The sequence below is a fragment of the Orycteropus afer genome, unplaced genomic scaffold (genome assembly GCF_000298275.1).
Source record: "Orycteropus afer afer isolate SDZICR_OR568_19922 unplaced genomic scaffold, OryAfe1.0 scaffold00004, whole genome shotgun sequence".
NCBI classification, from domain to species: Eukaryota; Metazoa; Chordata; class Mammalia; order Tubulidentata; family Orycteropodidae; genus Orycteropus; species Orycteropus afer.
The window spans coordinates 7,852,075-7,872,859 of NW_006921591.1; the positions used below are offsets into that span (position 1 = coordinate 7,852,075).

Genomic DNA, 20,785 nt, shown 5'->3' on the forward strand with positions numbered 1-20,785 from the left:
GGATAATCATTTTTATGTCAAATGGATCTTGGCTGAAAGCAGAGAGTACCAGAAAGATGTTTATTTCTGTTTTATTGACTATATAAAGGCATTCAACTCTATGGATCATAACAAATTATGGATAACATTTCAAAGACTGGGAATTCTGGAACACTTCATTATATTTATACATAATATGTATATAGACCAAGAGGCAGTTGTTGAAACAGAACAAGGTGATATTGGGTGGTTTAAAATCAGGAAAGATGTGTGTCAGGGCTGTATCCTTTCACCATACTTATTCAATCTGTGTGCTGATCAAATAATCTGATAAACTGGCCTATAGGAAGAAGAAAGTGGCATCAGGATTGGAGGAAGACTCATTAACAATCTGTGATATGTATATTAAATAATTTTACTTGTTGAAAGTGAAGAGGACTTAAAGCAATTACTGAAGAAGATCAAAGACTGCAGTCTTCAGCATGAATTACACCTCATCTTAAATAAAACAAAAATCTTCACAACTAGAAAAATAAACAACATCCTGATAAACAGAGAAAATGTTGAAGTTTTCAAATATTTCATTTTACTTGGATTCACTATCAACACCACAGAAGTTGCAGTCAAGAAATCAAAGGATGTACTTCATTGGGCAAATTTGCTTCAAAATCCTCCTTAAATTATTAAAAACAAAGATTTCACTTTGAGGACTAATCATCCCAACCCAACCCATAGTATTTTCAGGGAGCTCATATTCATACGAAACCTGGACAATAAGCAAGAAAGACTGAAGAAAAATTGATGCATTTGAATTATGGTGTTGTTGAAAAATACTGAATATACCATGAACTTCCAGAAGAACGAACAAATCTTCCTCGGAAGAAGTACAGCCAGACTGTTTCTTAGAAGGGAGTATGGCAAAACTTCATCTTACATACTTTGGACATGTTACTAGGAGAGACTAGTTCCTGGAGAAGGATACAGCGCTTGGTAAAGTAGAGGTTAAGTTAAAAAGAAAGCCCTTAATGAAATGGATTGACATGGTGTCTCTAACAAGGACTCAAACATAGTAATGATTGTGAGGATGACACAAGACCTGGCAGTATTCTTTCATAACACAGGTGTTCACAATCCATTTTTGTTAGGGTACTGATGATGATTCTGCATAATAAGTTTAGTTGAAAAAGTACTAAAAACAAAACAAACAAAACCTAAAAACTTTGCATATTGAATGTACAAGGAGCCCTGGTATTGCAGTTCTTAAGCATTAGTCTGCTAACTGAAAGGTTGGTGATTTAAATCCACCAGATGCTCTGTTTGAGAAAGATGTGCTTGTTTGCCTCTGTAAAGATTTGCAGCCTTGGTAAACTTATGAAACCATTGTATCTGTCCTACAGAGTTGCTATGAGTCAGAATTGACTCGATGGCAGTGTTATTGTATATACCATTGATTTTAACAAAAATTAAAGAAGGGGAAAGAAAAACTAATATAAATGAACACCTGGATTATAATTTAAGAAAGTATATTATGATACAATAGGAATTTGCACCTAAGAAGTATGTCTTAGTTAGGGTTCTCTAGAGAAATAGAACCAGCGATTATCTCTATATCTTTACATCTATATCTATAGCAAGAGATTTACTTCATGTGGTTTTGGGGGCTGGCAAGTCCAAAAGTCATGGGCCAGGAAATAGGCTAGAGACTCCTTCATGACCTAAAGACCCAAATCCTTAGGTCAGGTGATTTAGGACAGAGTTTTGGCAAAATCACTGTTTATATTCTGGAACCAAAATACACACTAGTGAAATTCACTTTTTGCTCTTAAGACCTTCTGTTGCTTGTTTGGGGCCCATCCACATTATGGAAGATAATCTGCTATGCTTAAGGTGAACAGATTTAATTACATGTAACTATAGCAACTATATTGATGTTGTGTCAAACTGAACACCATAGCCTAGGCAAATTGACACACAAAATTAACCATCATGAAGTATAATCAAATTTTATGCAGAACAAGAAACCTCATTTAAATAATTATATCTAGGCACTAGTAGCCTAGATATAATTATAGAGGAACAGTATTTGGAATTCCATTCTGTTCCTTATAAAATAAAATAGTAGATAAAGATTTGATGCATACAGATGCACAGACTAATTTGCACCCTTTTATTAATTTCTAAATTTACAAAAAAAAATAAAGCAAACAAACCCATACTGTAATTTCTCTTTGTTAGAGAACAAAGGATGTATTTTTATAATCTCTGAATAAATTGGAGTTTCCAGACTAACACTATCTTTACAGATACATAGCTTGACATTTTTTCTTTACTACCTTTGGTTATGTGCCCCTCTAGCCATCATTGTGATAGTTGGAGCTGTGTATCAACTTGGTTGGACCACAACTCTGTGTGTTTGAAGCAATTGTGATGTGAGTTGTTCCAATGATGGGATCAGATGTATATGTTTTGAGCAGCCAATCCATTGAAAGGGAGTTTCCCTAGGGGTGTGGCCTATTTCCAATATATTTATGGACATCCTGGGAAAAGAGACACTTTTCTGTGGACTGGAATTCTGTTGTACTGCCTACAATTGTCCGTGAGCGAATAATCCACCATTTGGCCTGGAGATCTTGGATTCGTCATTTGTAAGAGTCAACAGCCAGTACACTACCTACCAACCTTGAGCTCCTCAGTCCCTGTAGCTGCGTGAATTGGGAATAGCCTCCAGCTTGACACTTGATCCTCGAACTTTGTACTGGTAGCATAGTGCCTAAGGCACTTGACTGCTAACCAGAAGACTGGCGGTTCAAAACCACCAGCCATTCCTCAGAAGGAAGATGGGGCAATCTACTTCCGTAGTAATACTGCCTTGGAAACCCAAGGAGGGGTCGCCATGAGTCGGGTATGACTCGACGGCACATAACAACAACAACATAAGTGTGTGAGCCATTTTCCTAAGATACATTTCTCTTTCTCTCTGTATATAAGCTTTACTGGTTTTGTTTCTCTAGAGAACCTAGTCTAACACGTTTGGTACCAGAAGTGGTTCTAGAGAGACAAAATCATGAGGATGGGCTTCCTAAATTGGTTCTCCAATTTGATTAATCATAAAGACACTGATGACCCTGCCTCCATTAGTAAAGAGGTTCCTGCTAATCCCTGGTGTGAAGTGGCAATATTAATATGCAAAATAGTACCAGCAATAGATCAAGTACTTGTGAGAAGTGAGGGTCTGGATGATCCTATATTTGATACTTTTCTGCAATTTTGTCTGCATGAGGAGTATAAGGAAGCTGGTTGGTTGGTCCTACCTACATTAGACAAAGTGGAGAAAGAGTGAGATGAGCTGAGGGCTGCTGAGTTACAGCTTAAGGACAGCATAAAAGACCTCAATGTTTCCAGTTGTGCTCTGAAAGAAAGCCTTATTTCTTCTAGTAACAGAGCTGATATTGCAGAAAACTAAACCCAGAGTTTTATTGTAAGGGTGGCTAAATTATAATGCCAATTAAATTACCCACCCAGAATGGTGTCTGAAGTTAAAGTGAGGGAATTGATTGGGAAAAAATGGTATTCTAAACATGGAATGGGTACATATGGGCAAATAATCAAGAAGGTCAGAATACCGAACCTATAAATTCTGTTGAATCCCTCCCATCTGAAGGGATTTCTGTAAAACCATCATCCCCTCCACCTCAGTTTTATGGGATTAACTCGACTGTTCCTGCTGGGTCATTGCCTGAGGCAGAGGCCATGGAGTACATTGCTGAATGTTCTTAGGAACTGCCCCAACGACCCATTGTTGCGCTAGACCTATAACTAAAGTTAAGTCTAAGGGAGCCCCAGAAGGTGAAATACAAAGTGTGACTGAAGAGGTGGTACACTGCATCTGAAAAGACCTACTTGATTTTGTTAACATGTGCAGACAGAAAACTGGAGAATATGTATAGGAGTGGCTACTGAGGGTATGGGATAGGGTGCAAGGAATGTAACTTTGGATCAGTCTGAGTTTATTGATTTAGGTTCACTAAGTATGGATTCTTCATTCATTGTTTCAGCTTGAGAGGTTAGGAAAGGATCTAATAGTTTATTTGGTTGGCTTACTGAAGCATGGACTATGTGGTGGCCTACCTTAAGTCAAGTTGAAGTACCAGACCTGCCTTGGTATAATGTAGAAGAAGGTATCCAGAGGCTTAGGAAAATTGGCCCATTAGAATGGATTTATCAGATTAGACCCCTAGAGCCAGAAATGGAGAGTCCAGAAAACACACCTTTGACCAGTATGGTGAGGAATAAATTTGTGAAGGGAGCTCCACTATCCTTGAAGACTGCTGTGATTGCTATTTTATGTAAGCCGGATTTGATAGTGGGAACTGCCCTAACTGAACTAAGACACATAACTACGATGGGGCTGATTGGACCCCGTGGTAGTAGGGTCCAAGTGGCAGCAGTTAATAAACAAAGGCAAGGTGGGCATGGTTACCATAATGGACAGCAGAGTCTGAACAATAATCAGAATAGTGTGACTTTAGGTCCCAGGAACAGAAGCCTAATTTGAATCGCCAGAATACAGAGTCACGGCCTCTCAATCGATTCCCAGACTTGAGTTGGTTTGCAGACCCACAACCCCTTGAATGAAGGGGGAGGTTGAGTCCTTTTGAGGAAGGACCCCATTACATTGCCAAAAATTTATAATGTCAATCTTTCTCCCAGCCTTCCCCTAAGGGATCCAAGGCCTTTTACGAGAGTGACTGTTCATTATGGAAAAGGAAATAATCAGACTTTTCAGGGATTACTGGACACTGGCTCTAAACTGACACTAATTCCAGGAGACTCAAAGCATCACTGTGACCAATCAGTCAGAGTGTGGGCATACAGAAGTCAAGTTATTGAGGGAGTCTTAGCTAACGTGCATCTCACAGTGGGTCCAGTGGGTCCCCAAGCCCTTCCTATATTGATTTCCCCAGTTCCAGAATGCATAATTGGAATAGATATACTGAAAAATTGGCAGAATTCTCACATTGGGTCCCTGACATGTGGAGTAAGGGCTATTCTTGTAGAAAAGCCAAGTGGAAGCCCTTAGAACTTCCTCTACCTACAAAAATAGTAAACCAAAACCCTCCATCCCTGGAGGGGTTGCAGAAATTACTGCCACCATAAGGACTTGAAGGATGTGGAGGTGGTGATTCCCACCACATCCACATTTACTTAGCCTATTTGGCCTGTGCAAAAAATAGATCTATCTTAGAGAATCACAGTAGATTATCATAAACTTAATCAGGTGGTGAATCCAATTGCAGCTGCTGTTCCTGATGTGGTTTCATTGCTTGAGCAAATTAGTACATCTCCTGGTACTTGGTATGCAGCTATTGATCTAGCCAATGCCTTTTTCTCGATACCAATTTCAAAGGACCATCAGAAGCAGTTTGCCTTCAGCTGGCAAGGCCAAGAGTATACTTTCACAGTGCTTCCTCAGGGGAGTAGTAACTCCCCAGCACTAGTCATAATTAAGTCCATAGGGATCTTGATCGCCTTTCTCTTCCACAAGACATTACACTGGTTCATTATATTGATGACATTATGTTGATTGGATGTAGTAGGGAAGAAGTATTGAAGACTCTAGACGTATTGGTGAGACATATGCATGCTAGAGGTTGGAAAATTAACCCAACAAAAATTCAGGCACCTTCCACCTCAGTGAAATTTCTAGGGATCCAATGGTATGGGGCATGTTGAGATATTCCTACTAAAGTGAAGGATAAGTTATTGTATCTGGCTTCCCCCACAAATGAAAAGGAGGCACAAAGTTTTTAGGCCTCTTGGCATTTTGAAGGCAACGTGTCCCTCATTTGGGTGTGTTGCTGCAGCCGATTTATCAAGTGACTCAGAAAGCTGCTAGTTTTGAGTGGGACCCAGAACAACAGAAGGCTCTACAACAGATTCAGGCTGCCGTACAGGCTGCTCTGCCACTGGGCCATATGATCCAGCCAATCCAATGGTGCTTGAAGTGTCTGTAGTAGATAGAGATGTTGTTTGGAGTCTTTGGCAGGTCCCTATTGGTGAATCGCAATGCAGATCCTTGGAATTTTGGAGGAAAGCCCTGCCATCCTCTGCAGATAACTACTCTCCTTTTGAGAAACAACTTTTAGCTTGTTATTGGGCTTTAGTAGAGACTGAATGCCTGACCATGAGCCACCAAGTCACCATGAGGCCTGAGCTACCCATCATGAACTGGATGTTGTCTGACCCACAGAGTCATAAGGTTGGACATGCACAGCAGCACTCCATCATTAAGTGGAAGTGATATATCAGAGATCAGGCTTGAGCAGGACCTGACAGCATAAGTAAATTGCATGAGGAAGTGGCCCAAATGCCTATGGTCTCCATGCCAGTCACATTACCTTCTTCTCCCAGTCTGCACCTATGGCCTCATGGGGAATTCCTTATGATAAGTTGACTGAGGGAGAGAAAACTTGTGCCAGGTTTACAGATGGTTCTGTGTGATATGGAGGCACTATTCCAAAGTGGACAACAGTGACACTGTAACCCCTTTCTGGGACTTCCTTGAAGGACAGTGGTGAAGGGAAATCCTCCCAATGGACAGAACTTTGAGCCATGCATATGGCTGTTCACTTTGCATGGAATAAGAAATGGGCAGATGTGTGATTATATATAGATTCATGGGCTGTGGCTAATGACTTTGTTGGATGGTCTGGGACTTGGAAGGAGCATGATTGGAAAATTAGTGACAAGGATGTATGGGGAAGAGGTATGTGGATAGAGCTCTATGAATGAGCCATAGGGGTAAAGATATTTGTGTCTCATGTGAATGCCCACCAAAAGGTTACCTTGGCAGAGGAAGACTTTAACAATCAGGTGGATAGGATGACACCTTCAGTGGAAACGAGCCATCCTTTTTCCCCAGCTACTCCTCTCAGTGCTCAATGGGCTCATGAACAAAGTGGCCATGGTGACAGGAATGCAGGTTATGCATGGGCTCAGCAACAATAACTCCCATTTACCAAGGCTGATTTGGCTACTGTCACTGCTGAGTGCCCAATTTGCCAGCAGCAGAGTCCAACACTGAGTCCACAATATGGAACCATTCCTCAGGGTGATCAACCAGGAACCTGGTGGCAGGTTGATTACATCGGACCACTTCCCTTCTAGAAAGGATAGGGTTTGTTCTTACTGGAATAGATTCTTATTCTGGATATGGATTTGCCTTCCCTGCACACAATGCTTCTGCCAAAACTACTATCCCTGTGGACTTACAGAATGCCTTATCCACCATCATAATATCCCACACAGCATTGCTTCAGATCAAGGGACTCACTTCACAGCAAATGAAGTACAGCAATGGGCCTATCCTCATGGAATTCACTGGTGTTACCATGTTCCCCATCATCCTGAAGCAGCTGGCTTGATAGAATGATGGAATGGCCTACTGAAAACACAATTACGATGTCAGTTAGGTGGCAATACTTGAAGGATTGGGGCAATGTTCTTCAGGAGGCTGTATATGCTCTAAACCAGCATCCAATATATGGTGTTGTTTCTCCAATAGTCAGGATTCACGAGCCCGGGAACCAAGGGGTAGAAACAGTGGTACCACTCACTATTACCCTTAGTGACCCATTAAAAAATTTTTGCTTCCTGTCCCTGCTACCCTATGCTCTGTGGGTCTGGAGATCCTAGTCCCAAAGGAGGAACACTCCCACCTGGAGACACAATACTGATTGCATTCTACTGGAAATTAAGAATGCCACCTGGTAATTTTGGCTTCCTCATGCCTCTGGATCTACAGACAAAGAAAGGCATTACTGTATGATCTGGTTTGATAGAACCTAATTACCAAGGGGAAATTAGATTGACATTACATAATGGAGGTAAAGAAGAATATGTCTGGAATACAGGAGATTGTTTAGGATGTCTCTTAGTACTACCATGCCCTGTGATTAAAGTCAATGGAAAATTACAGCAACCCAATTCTGATATGACTGCTAATGGCCCAGACCCTTCAAGAATGAAGGTTTGGGTCACCCCACCAGGCAAAGAACCACAACCAGCTGAGGTGCTTGCTAAGAACAAGGGAAATACAGAATGGGTGGTGGAAGAAAGTAGTTCTGAATATCAGCTATGACCACTTGACCAGCTGCAGAAATGAGGACTGTGATTGTTATATTTCTTCATTGTATATGTGCATCAAATATTTTTGTTTCCTTCTATTATGAATTATGAAATGTAAATAAGTTTAGCATGTTTTGTTTGCATGTGTGTTTGCCTATCATGTTAGGCACAAATATGACTTTATAATTGTCCTTTTATATGGTTAAGAAAATATGTACAACTGCCAAGTTAACAAGGGGTAGACTGTGATAGTTGGAGCTGTGTGTCAACTTGGCTGGACCACAATTCTGTGTGGTTTAAGCAATTGTGATGTGGGTTGTTCCAATGATGGGATCAGGTGTATATGTTTTGAGCAGCCAATCCATTGAAAGAGAGTTTCCCTAGGGATGTGGCCCGCTTCCAATATTTATGGACATCCTGGGAAAAGAGACATTCTTCTGTGGATCAGGATTCTGTTGTGCTGCCTACAACTGTCCATGAGTGAACAATACACCATTTGGCCTGGAGGTCTTGGATTCATCTTGTTGAAGTCAACAGTCAGTATGCTACCTGCCAACCTTGAGCTCCTCAGACCCTGTAGCTGCGTGAGTTGGGAAAAACTTCCAGCTTGACATTTGATCCAAAAACTTTGGTCTTACCAGCTTCTATAAGTATGTGAGCCATTTTCCTAAGATAAATTTCTCTTTCTCTCTATCTATAAGCTTTCCTGGTTTTGTTTCTCTAGAGAATCCAGTCTAACACAATCATTTTTATATAGATCTCTTTATATGTATTAATATAAAATTGATATCTAGTAATCTGGTAGTATAGTGCCTCAGGCACTTGACTACTAACCAGATGGCTTGCAGTTCAAACCCACCAGCCACTCCCCGGAAGGAAGGTTGGGCAATCTACTACCATAGCAATACCGCCTTGGAAACCCAAGGAGGGGTCTCTATGGGTCGGGTCCAATTCGATGGCAAATAACCATAACAACAACAACAATGAAATATAGTGTAATTCTTAATTAAATATCATTTATAATCTCCTCCACTGACTGTTTAATAAACAAGATCACACACAAAAAATATGATTAGTTAATTTAAATAACATATTTACTTTTAAATTAACTACAAGTATATATATGAGCTTTGGCAGCATAGGGCCTAAGGCACTTACTTGACTGCTAACCAGAAGGCTGGTGGTTTAAATCCACCAGCCACTCCTTGGAAGGAAGATGAGCCAATCTACTTCCATAGTGATACTGCCTTGGAAACCCAAGGAGGGGTCACTCTGAGTCTTGTCTGACTCGACAGCATATAATAACAACAACAACAACAACAACAACAACAACAACAAAATCATATAAAATTAAAAATTCCATATTTCAGTCACAATGTGGATGTAGAAAATTTCCACCCACACAGAAATTTTTATTTGATAGAAGTATAATAAAAATACAGTCATATGTATAATGAAAACAAAAGTTTCCCTCCATATGTTCCCCATAAACCCCATTGAAGATATCCTTGTGAACTTTTTTTTTTTCAACCTGTCTGTAAAAAAGAGCCTCATGGTGTCATCCTCTGACCTTCTTTCCCTTTACAAGGAGGAAGATCCAGCAAAATCAGCATCAACAGCATCAGCCCAGAGCTGATTCCTATAAGACCAGACACAGCTTCACCCTCCAAACTTTTTACCAGTTCTGACACCAACTGTCCCATCCATAGCACTCTCTACTTCAATATTGGGTGTGATAATTCATTGCAAAGGCCACACAGAACTCACAGACAATACTCATGATTATAAGGTTTATTACAAAAGTAACAGAGTACATTTCAGGTTCAGGAACACACAAGACACAATTCTTTGATCAGGACAGCCTCCCCTCAGCCATCCCCATAGGAACATCTCTCTTTGGCCCTCAGCCCCTCAGCCATCATCTGCCTTGTTAGCACAAGTGTTACAAAGCTCTTTTAGCTTTCATGATAGGTGCCCAGAGAAGCACCCCACTCCACTACCAGTAAGTCTTCTGCTCAAAGGCATTCATCATTCTTGCTGTGTGGTCCAGAAACCCAACTTCTCTGTCTCATACCAATCTCTTGGGTCTGCTGCCTCTGCTACTACAGTCTCTCTGCCATCCTTTTGCCACATCTCTGCCTTCTCAGTGCAAGGGTCTTGGATCCAACGATGTGCTCTACTCCTGGCTCTTCTTTCTCGATGGCAGTGAGATCCCCTTTCTACCTCTTGGATAACCCATTTTAAGCCTAGTGGAATGGCGAACTAACCAATCCCCATGTTAGGATTTCATACACCTTTTTTGTATGGTCCCACTCCCACAAGGGTGCCATATACCTTATTTACATTAAAAGCAAGCTATCCAATTTGTATATCTCATCCTGTCATCTAGTGAAAGTCACAAAGACCATGGTGAGAAGGGTCATATTAAACAATTCACTGCACCACACTGTCAATAAAATTCACTAGAAATATGTCTATATATGGCTTCATAAGTCTGTACATAAGCAAGATAATATATAAAAATATGTGTAATCATATACCTATGTATGTATGCATAGTGCCTAAGGCACTTGACTGCTAACCAGAAGGCTGGTGGTTCAAAGCCACAATCCACTCCTCAGAAGGAAGATGGGGCAATCTACTTCCATAGTGATACTGCCTCAGAAACCCAAAGAGGGGTTGCTATGAGTCCGGGCTAACTCAATGGCACATAACAACAACAACAACATGTATGTATGTAAATTTGTGTGTGCATGTGTGTGTGTTTAATTTCAACAACAGAAATAGATGATCTATACTTTTTTTTTTCCTTCATAATGTAACTTCAGGATCTTTTTTATGAGTCCTTTGGCCATTTTTTTTCTATTATCATTTAATGGTAAAATGCATTTTTTTAAGTGTCCAATGATTTAACTATTTGCCTATTACACATGTTGCAAATACACTTGGTAAAAACTTTTTGAAATACACTTATAGGGTAAATTCATAGTAATAGTATTGCTGAGTCATAGGAAAGGTCAATTTAAAATTTAACAGACTGCATCAAATTGTCTTACTCTTACCACCAATGGTATATGACATCCCTTGTTAGCCTACTCTTGCTGTCACTGAGCATTGTCAAATACTTTAATTATAATTGATTTGAGTGACAAAATTTGGCCTTTAATTGTCATATTGATTTTCAGTCATTTAAGTAAGTGTGAGTTTCAACATCATTTTTTCATATGTGCATTGGCATTTTTTTGCCCTTTGAGGGTACCTTTGAATAAGCTTTTAAAATTGGGACATTGCAAGTGATATTCAAAAGCAGTGACATTTGTTTATTTAGATTTTTTTCTTAGTTACTTCTTACTGAAATTATTCATTCATCACTATTTGGAAAGTCCAGTGAAAGGACGTTCTGTATTCATTTCTAATTGGTTAGTAGACATGTGTCTGTATTAACTGGTGTAAAAGAATGAGTGAATGGATGTTAAAGAAGGTGGAACACTGGTAAGAGATGTTAGTAAATGTCTAAATGATCTCACTTAGCTATAAATACTTGTTTAATAAAAATTAGAATATTTCTTCCTCATGAGGTTTTAGAAATATACCCCTTAAATGTTATATCCCTTCAATTTTCTAAATGAAATAGCATTATTAATTAAAAAAAAATTTTGCAAAGTGAGCATTTTTTCAGACCTTAGACAATATAAACACCATCTAGCCATTTATAAAATGTTCACAAAATATATTGATCTTAGCATTCTATACTTTTCATAGAGAGTTTGGAGCTATTATGGAACATTACAGAGAAAGTAGACAATATAATAAATGGCTTACAGCTTTGAGCCATTGCAATGCAACTTTAGGATATGACATCTTAACACTCAAACTTATTAATTCTGGAAGTTATTTTTATATTCATTCTTGGGCTTCTGGTGAATGTCTGTCTCAACTCCTAAAAATATAATTGAGCAATGCAGATCTTTGCAACTGTGACTTCAAAATCAGAAAAGAAAACCCTGTTCTAACTTCAAAGCTGGGAATTAGGGCCAAAGGACATTGAATTATTATTATTATTATTGATTACTGATTATTCCTTTTACTATTCTATTGGGTAGTCACTCTTTCTAACCAAATAACTAGCAGTTCAAACTTATACAAGGCACCTCAAACGAAAGGCCTGTGAATCTCCTTTCAGAAGATCACAGCCATGAAAACTCTATGGAGTGCAGTTCTATTCTGACTCACACAGGGTCTCCATGAGTGAGAACTGACTCAACTGCAACTACTTTTGCTTTTCTCTCTTTGCCGCTGTTGTTGTTGTTATGTGCCATCAAGTCAGCCCCGACTCATTGCGACCCCTCCTTGGGTTGCTGAGGCAGTATCACTACGGAAGTAGATTGCCCAACCTTCCTTCCAAGGAGTGGCTGGTGGGTTTGAACCTCCAGCCTTCTGCTTGGCAGTCAAGTGCCTTAGGCACTATGCTACCAGAGCTCCTAGGCAAGTAAATATGAAATTATTCTTTTCACTTACATTTCCTCTTGGCTTTGCAGAGAAGTGTCATTTGTGATATCTCTATTGTATAGATATTGACGAATGAGCAAGAATGGAGAATCAATGTATTATCATGAGTTCTAGTATGAGCAGTAATACTCCATCTGCTTGTATATTCAAGAAATACTGATGTTCAGAGCTGAAAATCTGAGCTTTGCTATTCTTTTCCTTTTCAAAACAATTGAGTATTCAGAATCTTGGTCTTAATTGTCATATATATATATTTTTATTTTACATCCTTATGTTCTATTATAATCTTATATTTGCTCTATTTAAATGTCATGTTAGAATTAGGGTAGACAGATCTTTAAATATACTCAAGAATGCAATATAGTAAATGAAAAGGTATGCTAGAAAACACTAGGCAACTCAGACTGTATTGATATAATTAGTATAAATAACTCTTCCAAATCAATTAAACAATGAACAAAGATGTAAACAGACTTATCACAAAAAAATCCATATATTGTCAATCAATAACACTTAAAAAATGCTCTACCTAATTTATAATTAGAGAAATGCTTATCCACAATAATGAGATACTATTTCATTCTTATTCTTTTGTCAAAGCTTACCTCTGATGTTAGAAACTGTTGCAAAGAATGTAGAGTAAGAAGACTTCTTACATATTGCTGCTGTTGTTGTTAGGTGCCTTCCAGTCAGTTCTCACTCAAAGATTCTGACTCATAGTGACCCAATGTACAATAGAACCAAACACTGCCTGGTTGCTACACATTGTTAATTTATATTTAGAGTTTAATTTATATTCTCACTCTGGTTGACAATTTGTCATTATTATGTAAAGTAGATAATTGAAGTGCCATAAGTCCTTCTATCCTTCCCTAGGTGTATACCCTAAGAAAACTGCTTCACATGTGCACCAAGACACAGAAATACAGCAGGTGCTTATACCAGCAGTGTTTATAGTAGAGGAAAACAAAAAAAAAAAAAGAAGAAGAAGAAAGGAAGTACGTTAAATGACGATTGGCAAAAAATACATAAATTAATTGTGATGTTTGAAAAAAAAAATGACAAATCATATAACCATGAAAAAACAAGAAATAAATGGAATATTTTATAGTCATGAAAATAAGTGAACTGTTTTGTTGTTAGGTTTTGCTGTTAGGTGTTGAGTTGGTTCTGACTCAGTGGCTGGTCCTGTGCCATCCTTACAATCATGGCCATGTTTGAGCCCACTGTTGTTGCTACAGTGTCAGTCCATGTCATTGAGGATCTACCTCTTTCTTTGCTGACCCTCTAGTTTACCTAATGTTATGTCCTTCTCCAGGGACTGTTCCTTCCTGATAACATGTCCAAAATATGGGAGACAAAATCTTGCCCTCTTCACTTCCAAGGAGCATTCTCACTGTACTTCTTCCAAGACAGATGTGTTCTTTCTTCTAGTAGTCCATCTGTCAGTATTTCATGCTGCTATGATTCTCAACAAGTTTCAGTGGAGCTTCCATACTAAGACAGGCAAAGAAAGTCCTAGTGACCAACTGTGGAAAATAAACCATTGAAAATCCTGATAATGGTCTAATTTGAAACTGATTATGGAGATGATGCAGGACCAGAAAATGTTTGTTTCCATTATGCATGCAATCACCATGAGTCGGGGTCTTATTCAACAGCAACTATCATTCATTATGGTAGGAGAAAAAAGTTATGATTAGTCCAATCCTACATCCCTGAGGTCTGGTAAGAGGAAACACCAAACCAGAAACCAAACTCACTGCCATTGAGTCGAGCCAACTCATAGAGACCCCTCCTTAGGTTTCTGAGATGGTATCACTATGGAAGTAGATCACCCAATCTTCCTTCCAAGGAATAGGTAGTGGGTTTGAACTGTCAGCCTTCTGGTCAGCAGTTAAATCCCTTAGGCACTATGTCACCAGAGTTCCCAGAGGAAACACAGTGACAATTATTATTTTATCTACATGCAATTTTTTCATTGAAGATAGAAAATGGAGAGCAGAAAGTAAATAATATTCCTTCTTAGTTACTAACCTAATGTTCTACCTTGCTCCTTACAATTATTAATGATGTTATACCAACTTTAAGTTCTTCCATAACAAATTATGCATGACATTAAGAAGAATGGAAATCCCAGAACACTTAAGTGTGTTCATGTGGAACTTGTACATGCATGAAGAGACAGTCTTTCAAATAGAACAAGGGGATACTCATAGTTTAAAATTGGAAAATGTATGTGGCAGATTATATCTTTTCACTTTATATTATTTGTATGCTAAACAAATAATCCAAAAAGCAAGACTGTATGAAGAAGAACACAGCATTAAGATCGAAGGAACACGCATTAACATCTTGTGTATTATGCAGCTGTAAAAAATAATGATGAGTTCTTGAAATATTTTGTAACATGCATACATCTGGAAAACATTATGCTGAGTGACAGAATTCAATTGTAAAGACAAATATTGCATAATGTCACTTTTATAAAAAGACAAGAACAGGCATACATGCAAAAGCAATGATCGTTGGTAGTTGCCAAGGATGGGAGAAGGACAGAGAAGGGATTTCTTTTAAGGTAGTACCCACCCACTGCCGTTGAGTCAGATCTGACTCATGGTGACCTCACCTTGGGTTTCCGAGGCTGTATCTCTACAGAAGTAGATTGCCCTACCTGGAAAAGGCTATACCAAATATGGGTGAAAGCTGCAAAACTAGACCAAGATAAATGATTTTAAGAAATAAAAAAGAAATAGGAACAATTTTCTTAAATGCTATAACATATACAATTTTTTCAACAATAGTAATAACCATCAAAATATATGTGTGTGGGTACAGAGGCATATATGTGTATAAGAAGGAACATGTGAGTATATGGGTGTTCAAGTGTAAGTGTGTCTGTAGGCATATGTATATACATGCTTGTGTGTGCTATATATATATATATATATATATATATATATATATATATATATATAATACACACATACACAAACACACATACATGCATATATATATATATGTTCATATATAAAATAAAGCACACAGGGGGCACAGTTATGGATACTTCTTAGACACAAATACTTTGTGGAATTGCTACATTGGATTTGAGGGCTTCGAACTAGTCTCGTGGGACAACTTGGTCAATTGATGTAATGTCGTTCATAAAGATAATGGTCTACATATTAGTTTGATGAGTAGTATCTGGGGTCATAAAAGCTTGCAAGCAGCTATTTGAGATACAACTATTGGGCTGAGATACAACTATTGGGTACTCATATAAAGCAAAAGAAAGTAGGAAACAAAAGACTCAAAGAAGAAACTACTCTGCAGGACTGGTAGTTCACATGAATCATGACCTCATCTATCATGAGACCAGAAGAACTAGATGGTGCCCAGCTAATACTACCAACTATGACCAGGAACACAATAGATGGTCCAGGAGAGAATAGGAGAAAAGTGTAGAAGGAAACTTAAATTTCTGAAAAAGGTCAGACAACTTCCATAGTGATACTGCCTTGGAAACCCAAGGAGGGGTCGCTATGAGTTGGGTCCGACTCGATGGCACATAACAACAGCAACAACATAACTAGAGAAGTAGGTGTTACAGGACATTCCGAGACTATTATCATGAAATACCTTTTAAACTTGGAACCGAAGTCACTCCTGGAGGTGATCTTTCAGCCAAATAACAGATTAGCTCATAAAATAATCTCACTCATGAGTACTGTGCTCCTTAGAAAAATCATCTATACAAGCTCAAGTGATCAACATTTATCCTAAAGCAAAGATGAAAAGGTAAGGGGGGGGGGCAGGTAAAATAGATTAATAAAAATAAAACATTCAGAATAAAAATAGACTGTTGAAACATTATGAGAAATGTAACCAATGTCACTAAACATAGAATTTAGCATATAGAATTTCTTAAATGAGAATCCAGTTTGCTATGTAAACTTTCCCAAAAAACACTATTCTATTTTTTTTTAAATAGAATATTATTAAAAAAAAAACAAAACAAAAAAAACAAAACTGATATGCAAATGACACAACCTTGCTTGACAAAAATGGAGATGACCCGAACCCACCAGCCACTCCTCGGAAGGATGATGAAGCAATCTACTTCCATAGTGATACTGCCTTGGAAACCCAAGGAGGGGTCAGTATGAGTCGAAATTGACTTGAGGGCAGGAAGTTAGTGAATTTGAAGCACTTATTGATGAAGGCAAAAGACTACAGCCTTCAGTATGTGTTAAAATTGAGCATAAATAAGACAAAGCTCCTCACAACTGGACCAATTAAAAATATAGTGATAAATGGGGAATAAATTGTTGTTTTCATTCTACTTTGGTCAAGAGCCAATACCAATGGAAGCAGCAGTAAAGAAATCAAAGGACATATTGCATTGGGAAAAAATGCTGCAAAAAGCCTTTTTAAAGTTGTTAAAAGCAAAGGTGTCATTTTGATGACTAAGGTGCACCTGACCTAAGCTATGGTATTCTCAGTTTCTTCTTATGCATATGAAAGCTGGACGATGAAAACTTAAGATTGAAACAGAATTGACACATTTGAATTGTGGTGTTGGCAAAGAATAGTGAATATGCCATGGATTGCTAGAAGAACAAACAAATAAGAATTTGAAGAAGTACAGTGAGAACGTGCCTTAGAATTGAGGATGCAAGACTTGTTTTCATTTGTTTTGGGCACCTCATCAGGAAAGACCAATCTCTAGAAAAGGGTATCATGTTTAGAGAAGTAGAGATTCAGCAAAAATGAAGGAATCCCTCCATGAGATGAGTGGACATGATGGCTGCAAAAATGGGCTCAACTATACCAACTGTTAAGAGAATGGCACAGGACCAGGCAGTGTTTTGTCCTGTTATAAGTAAGGTCACCAAAAGTTTGAGTGGACTCAATGACAAATAACACCACTCCCAATTTTAAAGGGGCCTTTACACCACAATCAAATTTTATCAACCCTCAAGAAGATTTACTTTTTAATGCTCTATTGTTTCCCAGTTTTAATCTCATTCTTAACAAAGGCTAAAAACCATAACCAAACCCAACCCACTACTATTGAGTCAATTCAAACTTATAACAACACTTTAGGACAGGTTAGAACTCCCTCATAGGGTTTCCAAGGCTGCAAATCTTTATAGAGGCAGATTGCCTCACCTTTCTCTTGTTGAGCATTTGGTGGGTTTGAACTGCCAACATTTTGTCTAGAAGCCAAATGCTTTAACAATTATATCATCAAAACTCTTAAGAGAGGCTCAGCCAGGTTTTAAAAAAATATAATTTTCTATCAAGTAATATTTGTTACTGTATTTTCCCTGCTTTTCATAATATGGGAATTGTGAGATCTTGGTAGCTATTTCTTTGCCTACCCCAGAAATTAAGTTGTATTACTGATTTTACATTTAAAAATATAAAATAATATCATATTGTAATAAAATATATCTTACTTTAAAATATTTCTATCTTATTTAGGATTATGAAATCATATTTTCTATAATTTGCCTGATGAAATATCAAAAGAATGAACTTAAGTAATTTGAAAGAGACCCACTCCATTCCATCCTATTTTTAGGGGAATTAGATGAGAAGGCAGATGTTTGTTTACAGAACAATGGTGCGTCCAAGTTAGAAAATAAGAAACTATACTCTATATTGAGGAGCTCTGGTGGTGTAGTGCTTAAGGTATTTGACTGCTAACCAGAAGGCTGGTAGTTCAACCTCACCATTCACTCCTCAGAAGGAAGAGTGGGCAATCTACTTCCATAGTAATACCACCTTGGAAACCCAAGGAGGGTTTGCTGTGAGTCACATCCAACTTGATGGCAGTGAGTTTGGTTTTCATTTTGAATACATTATATTAAGAATTGTTGTGTGGATCTTCGTTTATTCTCTCAAACATAAGCAGTCTTATATTGAACACATGATACAAGAATATTCAATACATAGCTTGAGAAGAGGGCCATGATTAGGAAAACTGGTCCTGGAATTTTAACATGATGTTTTTAGGTCCTGCATACATTTTATTTTCTTTCTACATGGTACATTTCTTCATGTAGGTTGATCTAATTGTATCAGCATCATTAAATTTTTTTTTTTTTTAAAGTTCTTGGGATATAACAACTAGAAAACTTTAAGACAATTTGAAGAGTCAGTAAACCAGAGTAAACTGAACTTCTAAGAAAGTGTTGCACAAATATTCAAGTTACAATCACCCTTTCCTTTCATCTCCAATCAAAACTTTTCTAATTTATGAATGTTTTGAGTGGAGGAAAATTGACATTTGTTTTTCCACAGTCACCTTGTATGACAGTTTTAAAGTTATGAGTAGAATTCAGTGATCTTTAGTTTCCACTTTCTATTAAAAATAAAAATTGCTTTTAAACATTTTAAACTGTGGTGCATGATTCAAATCAAGAGAATATTATTTTGGCGGTTTCCATTTATTGAATAACAAAAATATATGTGAAGCACTCTGCATGGGTTAGTAGGTACTGATTTAATTATCTTAAACACTGCCTAGCAGTGCTGTGGAAGTTTCTGTATTGGGTTCTCTTATATAGTGTTCAGGTATTCTATAAAATGCATAATGTCTAGAAAAAATAAGAGAGGAACAACATCTATTATGTTTATACAACATAGATGTTGTGGGTTTCACAAAGAAGCATAGGTCAGTCCTCTATGTAAAGTGGTTGGGGAGTTAAGAAAAGAGAATATGAAAAAATGACCTAATAAGGGTTATACTTTTAAATTTCCTTCATATAAACATTGTTATGGCTGTAGAAAACAAATCATAATTTTGAATAGAGTTATAAGATAAAACCTTTTTTTTTTTTTTTTTTTTAATGAAAAAACTTTTTTTTTTTTTTTTTTTTTTCACCTCTTCCCTCTTCTTCTCATTTGAAGCTGAGCAGGCAATGAGAGTCCATCTTTGGCATCATATTGTGGGGTATAGTTTGGTTGCCTCTTTTTCTCAGTTTCTCTTGATCTTCATTTCCTTCTTCAAATAGTGACCTTTCTCTTTCCTCTACCCACTTATGGCCAACCAACTTTCTATCCCTTCCTTTTTTTCAAGTCACAGATGATTTGATCTGTTTGATTTATTGATTGATTAAACCCTTGGAAAGAAACTTAGTGATAATTTGAAGTTAAACATATAATTTTAAGAACATTTTTTTATTTTTCTATGATGAAAGATGAATTTTCTGAACATTTATTTTCTAGGTAAATAACCTAAAAATGAGAATGGGTAATGAGAGATGTTATATCCCATAATGAATTAAACCCAAAATGTGTGTGTGTGTGTGTGTGTGTGTGTTAAAGGCATTTGGTGGAGTTGAGCGGGAGAGAGAAGGAAAAAAAAAAAGAATCCATGAATACCAATATTCTTATTTTCATTATTCTTTGTTACAAATTCACTGTTGGCATTTTAAGGCTGAGTAGTTTAGCCAGCTGGGGCTTCTTGACCAGGATTTTTTTGTAATCAGAGACATCTATATAGCTTTTCATTACCATCTTGTTTCAAGATCTAGAACAATAGTAGTCCTAAAAGTGCAGTTCTTATCCTTATCGTCATGTCTTTATCATAAGGCAAAAAGTCCTTCTCATTGCTTTTTGTTAATTTTACATCCCTCTCTTATTCTTATTCTCTTGCACAATCCTTTCTCAACTTCAAGTCATACAAATACATATTTTATATGCTCTGGCACTTCTGACATTTAAGTATCTGTTTAATGATTTTTCTTGCCATGATCTTCAAAATCTGACATCTTGGAACACTATTATTTTCTTATTTCTACCTCTAGTTACAATGTTTCTGACAAAAGTGAATCATTGCAATAGAAGAGTTACTTAATAGTGGCATCCCTGTGACAATAACATATGTAATTTGCAGTTCCAAACAATCCAGAAGAGCAATACTGAAAACAGTGATCAGCTGTTAGATGAACTGCACATATTTTATATATACATACACACAGTTGACTCTTGATCAACACAGGTTTGAACTGCTGAACTGCATGGGTTTATTAATATGCAAATGTTTCTCAAAACAAAACAAACAAACGAACAAAAACACAGTGCCAGATGATTAGGAAGACTTAGAAGTGTTAGGCTGAAGCAAACCCAAGCCACCAACATTTCAGTTAGCAGCTTCCTC

The 20,785-nt window shown here is 37.5% G+C and overlaps 1 protein-coding gene across 1 annotated transcript in view; it reads left to right on the plus strand.

Annotated features, from left to right (window-relative positions):
- DPP10 (dipeptidyl peptidase like 10) overlaps positions 1-20,785 on the plus strand; it is a 1,219,576-nt gene that overhangs the window by 588,246 nt on the left and 610,545 nt on the right. The gene's annotated exons all lie outside the window — the stretch shown is intronic.